The sequence below is a fragment of the Pezoporus flaviventris genome, unplaced genomic scaffold, assembly GCF_033815535.1.
Source record: "Pezoporus flaviventris isolate CSIRO_AGI_PZ_B2104156 unplaced genomic scaffold, CSIRO_AGI_Pfla_v1 ptg000054l, whole genome shotgun sequence".
Lineage (NCBI taxonomy): Eukaryota > Metazoa > Chordata > Aves > Psittaciformes > Psittacidae > Pezoporus > Pezoporus flaviventris.
Window position 1 is genome coordinate 8594638 of NW_026892602.1, and position 12293 is coordinate 8606930.

General features: G+C 35.1%; 1 long non-coding RNA gene across 2 annotated transcripts in view; it reads right to left on the bottom strand.

The window, feature by feature from the left end:
- The window catches only part of LOC133277354 (uncharacterized), a 31173-nt gene that overhangs the window by 3415 nt on the left and 15465 nt on the right, over positions 1 to 12293 (bottom strand). Inside the window, exon 1 of one of the 2 annotated variants that reach the window (XR_009746169.1) lies at positions 2893 to 3041. The exons of the other annotated variant lie outside the window; for it this stretch is intronic. This is a non-coding gene — a long non-coding RNA (uncharacterized LOC133277354). Of the gene's footprint in view, positions 1 to 2892; positions 3042 to 12293 lie in introns of those variants that run through there. 2 annotated transcript variants of the gene reach the window in all.

Below are 12293 nucleotides of genomic sequence, written 5' to 3' on the forward strand. Positions count from 1 at the left end.
AAATAAGAGAAAATGTGCCATTACTCTTTGCAGTTATGATTAATTCAGTTCATATTTTACAATCTGGTTATGGAGTAAAACTGCAGACTTTACATCAAGTATTTGCCATTCAATATACCAAATGTATAAAAACGCCTGATACTTTAGAAAATGGAACAAAGCTAATTCACAACCACCACAGGAAGGACAGAAATAGGAATAATAACAAAAGGACAGTAATTAGCTATCCATCTAAAATAATGAAGCTATCTCAGCCACTTGATGGTCAGTCTTCGCAACAAATTCATCTGTTAGAACAAAACAAGCTAATGCTTTCCCTTATCTCTCTACCAATTGATCTTAGATTAAAATATCCTTTAAAATTATCACGTCTCCTCCAGAAACAGAAACTAAAGGTTATTAATTACTATGGCATGCTGTAATGATCTCAGGTTTGTTGTGTTTTTCTGGAAACAAAGTCAAACACAGAAACAACTCAAAGACCTAAGTACAGTAAGTAAACTAGGATCCTGAAGTACAAGCTGGTGTAGGCAGAAATAGTACAGAAAAGATGACGAATTGAGAACTCCTCATTCTGAAAATGTTTATACATTTATCAAATCATTTCTATAATCCACTAGCTTCATATACAGTAATGCCTGCAAGAGCAAACATCATGGTCTGCTTTGTAGAGTCATATGTTCATTGTATACATAATATTTTCCTTTTCTGTCAAAAGAAATCAGTTTAACAAATGAAGCTAATGTAGTTCATGAACACTTTTCAGGGAAATTGGCATAAAAAAAATATTTACTTCTTAAAATGTAAAGGAAATACTTCCCTTTGGAAGGTATGTAGCCGAAAAAAAACAAATTTTGGATTCAAATGCAAGTCCACTCATGCCCTAAGAAGTTCAAGCTTCCTTTCACAGAGCTCTAGAGAATGAGAACCTTATTTTCCTAGTTCTTAGTTTTTCCCAGAGTCAGAAACAAAAACCGCTCCTCAAAGTTAAACAGACACACATCATTCTTCAGTTGACAGGACACTAAGTGTTTGAGAAGGTAGGGGGTAACAGTAATTTGGCTTTGGGTGTTTTTTGTTGTTCTTCCCCATTTCAGTTACATATTAAGAAATGAAGAAAAAAGAAGGAACATAAACATGAAATTTTCTCCATGTTTGGTTCCTTACACAGTATTCATTAAGCACTAAAAAAATGTATTTAAAATGCATTCAAAATTCATTATGCATTCCTGTACAAAGCAGTGTATCACTTTTGATAATGTATCACTAATCTATACAGTGATACTAATCCATATAATGATATTACTAATCCATATATGATACTAATGTATCACTACATCATTCACAGACAACACAAAAGTTCAAAACCACAAAAGTTTAAATACAATTAATGCATTCTGCAGGGACACTGCAGGGTGTCAACAGGGAAAACCACACATGTATCCAGCTTCCTGCCTACTAGGAAATTGGAAAACACATTAAAGAAGGCAAGGCATCAAAAAAAAAAAAAAAAAAGCACATCATTAAGAACTCTATTCTCTTTGTTAATATTAGTACCTATTTCCCTGGGGAAAAAAAAAAAAAAGAAAACCCCATGTAAAAAAATTTCAACGCCTCAAAAATATCTTCCAAACATTTCTTTAGAAGAAAGCCAGGGAACATGCAATTACTGAAGACTTCAATATTTCAGTCCTTTTGTGACTCTCCCCACTTACACTTAAGGAGAATACTATAAAAAAAAAGTTCACAGAGAATAAGGGTTTTTTAAATTAGAAATGGATTATACTTAATGAAGGTGTATTTTACTTCTAGAGCTTCACTTGCTTTGTTTGCATTATCACAGGTCTCACAGAAGTCTAAAAAAACTGTGCAAAATGAATTACATGAATTATGAAAAGACCCAAGAATCTTTGAATTTTAGACCCCACTCAGGCAGATACTTCTTCCAGCAGCTTTTCCAGAGTCTAGGATTTTCCTGCTTTCCATATTTCTATCTAAAGATGCTGGGGAAGCTACCATGCTTGTGTAACTTTTGAAATTGTTAACTAATTTCTGCAAAGCAGGAAATAGTCTTACAGATTAAGTATGCAACAGGAAAAGCTTACGCACTTTCATCTGTGATATACGCAGTACCACTGTTTTCAAAAACAGTAACTAAGGAGGGAAGTATTTGCACCTTTTACATTTACCTGAATCCTACTGTATAAATATGAAGTCTCTTTTAAGTGCTGCAAATTCCTCTTCATTTTCTTGTTGCTTCATATGAATGTATACCATGTTTTAATCAGGTGTTGCTAGCCAAAAAATTAAGAATCTTGCTAGCTCATTCCTTTACAAATACACATACTCTGCATGTTGCAGATGGTAGGAAGAAGCTTAACTGCTAAAATGTGTCCATCATGACATGCCACAATTTAAGTATAATAGATGATGAAATCCAGTCAGAAAACATTACGCTTTTTTATGCTGCCAATCATAAAAGTTATATTTCCTTGAATGTTCAGCTCTTTACAAGAAATTATTACAGAAGGTCAAAGAAGGGGAGGGGGAAATTCCTAAGCTTCTTGACTATAAAAGAAATCTAAACACTGTAAGGAACCACAAAAAAAAAAACCTGAATTCACAAAGGAAACAAAGAACGATTATTTTCTGCATTATAAAATCTCAAATGTTATGCCAGTCTCATGACAACAGTACACCCAATTTGTGACATAAAATTGTTCAGTCTACCTACTGATCACTCTTCCATAGCTTTCATATTCAAAGATGAGCAAAAGCCTAACCCATCACCAAATAGCCACTATTGTATCAAACAATTCTTTCTAAATCTTTCACACAAAAAAGCATGATTTGTATACCAGACATATATATTTATAAACTCTATGCACATACCTCTCCTGTCATAGAGGACTGAATGTTTTTCAAATGCAGGCAGGAAAATAAGAACACAGAAAATTCACTGGAATTGCTACAACTGCTGAACTAACTGAGAAACACCCTTATAAATGATTTCCCCTAGGTGGTTTGTGATTGCAGCACCAGTTGCATTTACTTAGTTTAACAAGGTTCTGTAGCAAGCGTTAGGTAAGACAGAAATGTTGGGGTAGAGGTAACTGAAGATTAAGACTTCAAAAAAAAAACAAAACACTAACAACAAAATCATCATGACACCTTTTTACTCCTTTAAGTAAGAAAGAAAGAAAGATTCTGTGAGTCAGGTTTGGAACTGGGTTACTGTTATTTCACCTGTAATTTTTCAAATGTCCTTTCTGTTACAGCAGGATCCCATCAATGATCTTGGTAACACATGTGAAACCCAAATCAGAGTGCCAAAACTCCTGCAATGATTTAGCCAATAATGAATATGCAAGAGAATACTACACAGGTGGTGGAACAACTTCCAGATCCCTAACTAATTCTTAATGCTTTCACAATACTGATATTATTCCTATCAGTGTGTCATAGAATCATAGAATAGATAGGGTTGGAAAGGACCTTAAGATGATCAAGTTCCAACCCCCCTGCCATGGGCAGGGACACCTCATACTAAACCATATCACCCAAGGCCTCATCCAACCTGGTCTTGAACACTGCCAGGGATGGAGTGTTCACAACCTCCCTGGGCAACCTATTCCAGTGCCTCACCACCCTAACAGGAAACAATTTCTTCCTTATATCCATGGTCAACCATGGATGATTCATGAACAAACATTAAAATTGCAGGATAACACTTTCAAGATGTAATTTCATTCCAGCATAACTTCTTCCAAAACAGAAATCTTGACCTTGGCTGCAGCAAACATACTGACAAGTTAAACTTTCTACTAAACACACAGAAGTATGTCCAAGTGCTCACTTTTTTTTTTGATATGACCACCAAAATGCCCAACTGGAACAAATGTGTCCTCCTGCCCCACATATATTGCAAAGAAAGTGAACACTGAAACTTCCAAAACACAGATGGAAGACTATTTCAATCTAGTTGTCAGAAACACCTAAAACATTTTAGCTGAAACACAAGAATTTCAGGAACATGCAAGTTTTAGCACATAAAAATGGGTAACAGTTTCAAGACACTGAAAACCTTTTTTTTTTTTTTTGACTTGAAAAGGTTGAACAAATTTAAATTAAGGGTGATACATAACTTGCTACAACAATATTTGCATGCCTACAGTGGAAGAGCTCATCCTTTTAGAAGAAAACATTATTCTACAGGGTACATCACACAGGGCATAACATTTAAATCAACTTTAAATAAGAATTTTGCCTAAAGATCCATTCTATCTATATACAACATACAGATTAACATTGGAAAGTAAAAAAGCAGGCAGCAAAACCCTCCCCATTCCCCTTTTTAACCATGAAATATTAGCATAGTTATCTCCTACTGGATCACATTAACAGTGCATACATGTGCAAAGAAAAGTTATGCCCAGAAAGATAAAAAAGCCAAGACCAGCCATCAGCAGCCTGTCTGTATGACAAATCCAGAAGCAAACATGATCACTCTAAACTTAAAGCCACCACCACCTGAAGAGCTGAAGGAAGTCAGACAAAGGGATTAAAGTAACGTCAGTAACTACAGGGAATTTCTATTAGGTCAACAGACAGTCAACCAGCTGAAAATGATAATTATAGATTCAGCATTATGGAGAACCACAAGACCACATTATTTTAAAACTTTTAATAATCCTTTAAAAGGAAGAATAAAATACATGGAGAAAAAAATACATTCCCATTCAAAATGCTTCTCTTACTTTTCTCCTTAGTATTATCTTTCCCATACCCCAACACTTCAATTAAGGGAAATTAAATTTCATTTTACAGAGAAAGCTACCAAAAAAAAAAAAACAACCCAAAAAATCCAGCACCACCACCACCCCCCCCCCAAAAAAAAAAAAAAAACAAAAACAAAGGAGCCAGTGAACTACACAAAAATTTTTAACTAAACATTGGATTTTCAGAGCTGCCCATCTCTTCAGGATTTCAACTCACTTCTATGGAACCTGCAGATGCTTAGTACCTTAAAACAAACAAGCCCTTTTCTCCATGTCATATTAGAATTACAGATGTAGTTTGGACTTTATAGTACCTGACTTTGCCTCTAAATCAAGAGGCCTTAAAAGCAATCTCTCATTGATTAGTAAATTTAAAATACTTGTAATTCCAAGTGATTGAAGGAAAAAGTTCACAAATGATATTTCAGTCCATCAGTTGGAAGCGACCTTAAAGATCTCCCAGTTTCAAACCCCTGCCATGGGAAGGAACACCTTCCTGCCCTGTTCAAACGGGCCTTGAAGACTGCCAGGGATGGGGCAGCTACAGCTCTGGACAACCTGTGCCAGGGACTCACCACCCGCATAGTGAAGAATTTCTTCCTAATATCTAACCTAAATACATACAACATACTTTTAACACTGCCAGAGACAAATCTGTAACAAGCGGTCTGTGTTTTCAAAGTTCTCCTGGAACTAAAAAGATTAAACTTTTTTCTTTAAAATAATAACTAATCTCTTAAAGGAAAAAAAAAAAAGAGCACATTAGCACTACACAAAAGCTGAGGACGGATATTAAATGTGCCCAATAGCATAAAATTTCTGAATTATATATTTTCAAAGTTATTTTGTGAGCTGAACCTTCATAGTTTCTTCTTTATCCTAACTTGAATAGCAAAGATTTAATGAATTGGAGAGGAGTGGATGAAGTAAAATAAAATATATGCCTTAGTCGCAATATTCTTTAACCTTCTATCAGAGACCCTGCAAGAAAACTGAGCACGTGAAGATCAGCATGTGAAAGATAGCATCCATTAAGGTTTATGCTGCAACGGCTTTAGGTTTCATGAATAACAAAAAATGAGCTCAGTCAAGAAAATTGGTTGAATAAAATTGAGAAAAAATACAGTATCCACACAAGGCCTAAGTCCACCTCCCTATGAAGTCAGTTAATGCTGTTCTCCTATTATAAAAGTATGAAATGACTATTTGTTTATCTTTAAAGCAGATAAGAGAAGAAAAAATACTAAAAAGGCAGCTTGAGGAAAATCTATGTTTTCAAAATTATCATAGTCAGATAATGAGCCTTTTCTTACTGGGAAATGTATTTGAGACATGAAATGGAGGAAACAGAAATTAACTACTATCTTCAATGCATTCTAGCACAGTAACACACAAACAGCTGTAGAGGTAAGAAATTTGTAATGCAGCAAAAGAATAGGAAGGCAGGAAACCGATTTTTTTTACAGTCTATATGACCAATAATTTCTTTTACATTCAGTAGATGAGCACCAATATCTAATGTAAACAGCATAAATGTCCCCCTAAAAGCTGACAAGTGTTTCCAGTGATAAAAAGTTTATCTACTTTAACATCAGTAATCCAAAAGAGTAAGGCTCATATATGCACAATAGATAATATAACCCTCCTTGTCTCCCTGCTCTATTGTCAACTTTAAGAATACTCTTGGATCAACTAAAACATATGCTGGGTACATCTGCATACCCATGAAGTGTCTTCAATGGTCCCAAACATCAAATCTGTACTTGAACTCATAGAAGGTGGTAGGGGATTAATTGGAAGATGTAGGTGACCGATTTAAATAAATAATAAAAAAAAAAAAACAGCTCTGATGAGAGAATGAGAATTAACCTTGAATTACATAGAGTAACAATCACAAGTCTTTACAAAAGAAGAAGATACATCTGATTACATTATCCACTGATTGTCTACAACTGTAAATAATCTTCCTTTTTAAGACTAAGGAAAAGGACTCCTGTTTTCTAAAATGACTAAACAAATATTGTATTTATTATTTTTCCAGTGTTTTCATAACTTTTGTTTGAAAATATTCATTATAGACTGAAGCTACAGCAGTTATAAATAAGAAGACGATAATCTTGCAGTAAGGTTGTGACTAAAATTCTCACTTAATATTTTTATGATGCCAACCCAGGAAATTCCAAATATGCTTGGAACTACAGAAGAAATATATTAACTTTGTAGGTTAAAGGAAACAATTTCTCTATCTCATGTGAAAGAGATTAATCCTACTCAATATTTATATGTGAAACAAGTAAGTCATTACAGAGAAAGTAAACAACGAAGTAAATAAATTTCACACTGAATCCTGTTTTCTTCTTCTTTAACAACTCAATTTTTTTAATCTGATCTGAAATTCTTTTGCACCAATGTGGGAACTGGAAATGCCCAACTGTTACCCAAAAGAACCATACAGACACTTTAAAATAAACACAACTGCCTGAAGAAAGGAAACTTGAAGCACTCGATTATTTCAGTTGTGAGCCTTACTTTGTACTGCTGCACACATAAGCAGTGCTGAATGTGAACAATTCAACACAAGTCACACTCAACTTCTGAAAATTTAGAATTCTTGGTTTGAATCCTGTGGGCATATTCAAGGAAAAAATAATAATAATCAAAATTTCATGAGGAATTCTTGAGTCATACCTGAAAAAAACTGTCTTTTTCTAGAATTAACAAAAGCTTTAAGACATCACTCCTAGACTTAAATATGATGAAAAATCAGTGCCACTACACTTGGAAAAAACATTACTTTAAAAAATCCCACAAATTGTATTTCATCTTTGTAAGTGTGCCCCTGGGACAGTGGAAAAAAGAATAGGGACACATCTCCATCTAATTTTTTTTATGTCTTTTTCAGTGCCATCATAGGACTAACATATTCTCCCTCTCAACCTTTTCTTTTTTTTTTTTTTTTTTAATTGTGGTAGCACCACTGGGAGCAGGTGCCTTGAAGTGGGGGCACATACTGAGCCTGACCTCCCTATGAACAGCTTTGAATACCCTGATCTTGTTATGAATATTTTTTCTTCAAATGCAAAGCTGCAAAATGCATGAAAACTAAAGTAATTCAATTAAGTATCTATTCTGAGCTGGAAAAGACCATTTTGTTAGAACCAGTGGAGCACTAATTTAACCCCAGTGCTCAGAATTCCCAAGCAAGTCACCACATTAAGCCAGCTCTTCAACTTAAGAACAATTACTGTCATTTATCAGCCTGAATAGCAATAATGCACAAATCGACAGCTTTCAAGAGGCAAAGAGCAAGCTAGGTGTAATGATATGCAAAGCCACAGCACTCTACATTTTGAACTGTCTTCAGCCCATCAATACATCTCCAAGTACCTACAATTTATCAATATAAATGTGGTACCCAATGAAGGCAGGACCAAAAAGATAAATATGAACAGGGTGGAATAAAAGGTTCAAGAATGTTTGAATTTTATAATGATGAAGTACAGATCACATTCTTACAGCATTTTACATGGAGTGACCTCATCACATCACATTTGATTCAGCAATAGGAAACTAGGATAAGAGATAATCTTTCTTTCAGGTAGTTGCAAGCAGCCGCTGTGCTCTTTTTGTTGTTGTTTCTCCTTCCTTTTCTATCCTTATTTTTTCCCACCCTTCAATTTCAATCATGCATCTATGCAGTATTCACACAAATATGGCTACTTTTATTGAAATATAATTAACATATCATTATTTTCATCTCAGGAAAGCACAATATATCCAGAAGACAGCATCTGAGTCTCACTATCTTATAACCCCATTTTAATAGCAATTGAAGGATTAAAGGACTGCTTGAAATTAGCTAATAGCATACATATCAAATGGCATTCTGCTGATGAAAGGCCCAAGAATACAGAACTTATTTCCTCTGCACCTGATCTAATTGTGTGGGGATTTTTCTTCTGGATTTTTTGTCTTTTTTAACATAAACAGCTTCCTTGTGAATGGAATGTTTCAGCAGCTGGAGCTATTGCAATAGTCAGACATTCATATTCATTTTCTCATATAGGGAAATATGCAGGAGAGCATGGGCGTTTGGATTGGCAGTTAACATATACAGAGAATAAAGACACTTCTGTGATTTACCATGAGAAAAAACCAAACAAACAAACAAGCCAAAAAAAAAAGAACAAACCAAGGATTTTAATTATTTCACCTGAAAGTCTGGCAGTTCTGCCTGAAACAGTTAGTTTTATAATACCTTTTAATTTTCTGTTCTTTACTTTCCAATTATTACAGCATGTAAACCATCCTATCTCAATTCAAGATTTCAAGATGTTTACTTGAGCTGAACATCTACTTTGAAATATATTTTGCACAGGTGCAAATGTATTTTGAAGTATATTTTTCCTAAACCACTTCCACCTTTAAAAACTTAACTATGTTACAGAGAGCACTACCATGTCCAGCCGGATGAAATGAGGTACGAGCACAGCTGAAAGAAGGCTTTGCCAAAGAGAAAACACAGCCTTGTACTTAGAGAACCAAGATCAAGAGCTCTGGTGTTTATTCCTAGCTCTGCTACAAACTTCTCATACTATCTTGAACACATCACTAAAACCTGTGCTGCCTCAGTTTCCCCAGGGAGAGCTCTTTTTCTAAACACAGAAAATGGCTTCTTCAGGAGACAGATAACAGTTATTGATCAATGGAAAACAGAACATCATGATCCATGAACATGTGTGCGGTATTCCTCAGCAAAGGACCAGAAAATATTGTCCTCAGCCTTCAGCAGACAGAATTTGTACAGAGATGTAATTCATCATATGATATAGCTGAGAATGGAGAGGATTTAACAGGAGCTTTCACATTACTTAAAAACAATTTTAAAAGAATAAAATTTCCTCCTGTTTTACTGTCTTTCTAGAATTTACTCACCTCCCTATAACTACTGGGGGGCTGTGTGTATATTCCAATGGTCTGAGTGCATTTTTCACATCCTTTTTCATTCCCACTCACAAATTTTGCCAACTTTTAGCATCTTACTGAGTGGGCTCATTACATGTACCTAAACACAAGTATCTCTTTCAGACCCACTAGGTTGCCAGCTGCTGAAAAGGGTGCAGAGGTCAAGAGGATATCAACTCACTGAGACTGCCTTAGACCACCAAACTGTCTCAAATGGCAGAGTATGTCAAACTGTGGGACGAATTGGCTAAACACATTCTTTTGCTGTAGGCCTTTCTTCTACTGATGGTTACTTTTATTGACCAGTAGACTTATTCATAATAGATATGCAAATTTAGTCAGAACTCACTATTGAGAAGCCTAGTAAAGAGGCTACTAAAGAAATAATATGTAGAGTCATCTCTCATGTAGTCTCATTTCAAGAGAAAAGCAGAAGAGAAGCCCGCCACTGATTAAGACAGTGTAGGTTTGAGAACTTAAAAAACACTGTTTTGCAACAAATGACTTCTGTATTTGGCTTAGTGTTCCAATTTCAGCTCTGTTAGCAATGTGTATGGAAGAATCCACCATAATGGATAATTTTCCAGGAAGGTGAACAGGAAATTATTTAAACAGAACACAGTGGATGCTTACTTTGTTTTACATCTCTCTCTTTCTTGTTACTGTGTTGGCAATACTCATGATTTTTCATAAGTATCTTGTTATTTGGTATTCCTTCTCATAGAAACAGCCCACAATTGTTGTACTATATACATATATTAAAAAAAAAAACAACCTTTTTTATTCTGTTTCTAACATTCAGTAGCAAGAAAGCACTGCAAGCTCAAGCCCAAAAGTTTCATAATACTAAAGGAAACAGAGGGACTTGAAGCAAATTGTTTTTAAATCTGTTTTACACCAATGTCACTCTTTTATCTGAAATGCAGTGGTCATCAGTCCTGAGGGTTTCTGTAAGGCATGGCTTTACAGTGATAGCTGAAAACTTTCATCTCTGTAGCTTCTCCTTCTAACACATTTGTGTCAACCTCGCTACTATTATTGAGTTCTATTGCTCCTGTCTAATAGCAGCATCAGAAATGCAAATGTACTATGAAAATCCAAGGCATAAAACATTACATTGATAAAAGTTAAATATGTTATACAGAAGAAGAGGAGAAAACTCTCAAATAAACCTGAACAATCTAAATGACATGTTACTGTATCAAATCCTTTTATTTATTTCTTATGTCTAAGACTCACAAATTTTTAACTTGCTTCTTCTGAATTCAAAATGAAACTTCCATCTTTTTCTTTGAAAAAGTAAAGAAAGATCTTCTAGAGTGAGACAGTATATTCTGTTAAAAAAAAAAAATAAATAAGATTTATCTATTCTTTGGCTGAAGTAATAAGCAGAAATAAAATAGTATGAAACATTTCTAATAGTTTCAGTTTCAGACGTTAATTAACTTAAAGAAAAACTACTGTTTTCTACTACAGGTGTACTGTCTGGGTTCTACTTGGCCTTACAACAAAAGAGTTGAGTATCATATTTTAGCTCATTATCTAAACAAACTACAGATGACTCTCAGTTGCCAGAACTCAGGATGATTTTTGAAGGGAGCTGGAGGTCTGGGAACTTTCAAGACTCCTAATACCACTGTAGAAATAAGGAAAGGGGACAAGGATTTAACCGTATCTACTGCCTTCCTCTTTTCACTGACACCTCTGGCAAAATTACCACTTGCACTCAGAGAGACAAACACAGGCTCCTTAACGAAGATTTTCATAGACATGGAGATGCAATTCCCAGTCCCATAGCTGTGAGGCACGCGTTATAATGTTACCAAATACAAGGCGCCTCACACACTTGCAAGAAAATCTACACCCATTTTACGTATACAGCAAAGTAATGACAGATCAGCAGCCACTTTGAAGCCTAAAATGATGAAAAGGATGTAGGTTAGCATCCAATTTGTAATAAAAAAGAGGAATGAGCTCTGAGTGCTATTTGAAGATTAGTGAGAAATACAGAAGTCTGTACTTCTAGAAGATGCCTATCCACACCTTTATACGTAAACACATTATTACCAGTCTGGTTCCAGCTGTGATTTACTAAACAGTGACTTAATTAAGATGTGGATTACAGTGAACAGTATCTACCAATTTTTTTGGAACATTAAATGGAACACTAATATTAGGTACTTCATACATGACAAAGATAGTAGTAAAGCTCTGGACATGACCAGGCCTGTGCTCTTCCTATTCACACCACAGGTTTGAGAGTACTTAGGGTGACACAGAAGTGTTGTAGGAAGCCCTGAAAAGCACCTGGTTCTTTTCCCAGAGTTGGGGCTTCTTCTTTGCTTCAAGGTTTTTAAACATCAATAAATCTACAGAATGCTCAAGGAAACGGAGGAAGAACACCTCTAAGTACTGGTTCCAGCTCAACCACATTTTAGTTGCCTAGTGGAAAGCATGGAGTGAATCTGAACAGTATCATGGCTTCAGTTCTTAAAGATGGTTTAACTTGACAGCTAATTCTATCAGTAGCTAAATCCATCAGAGGGAGCA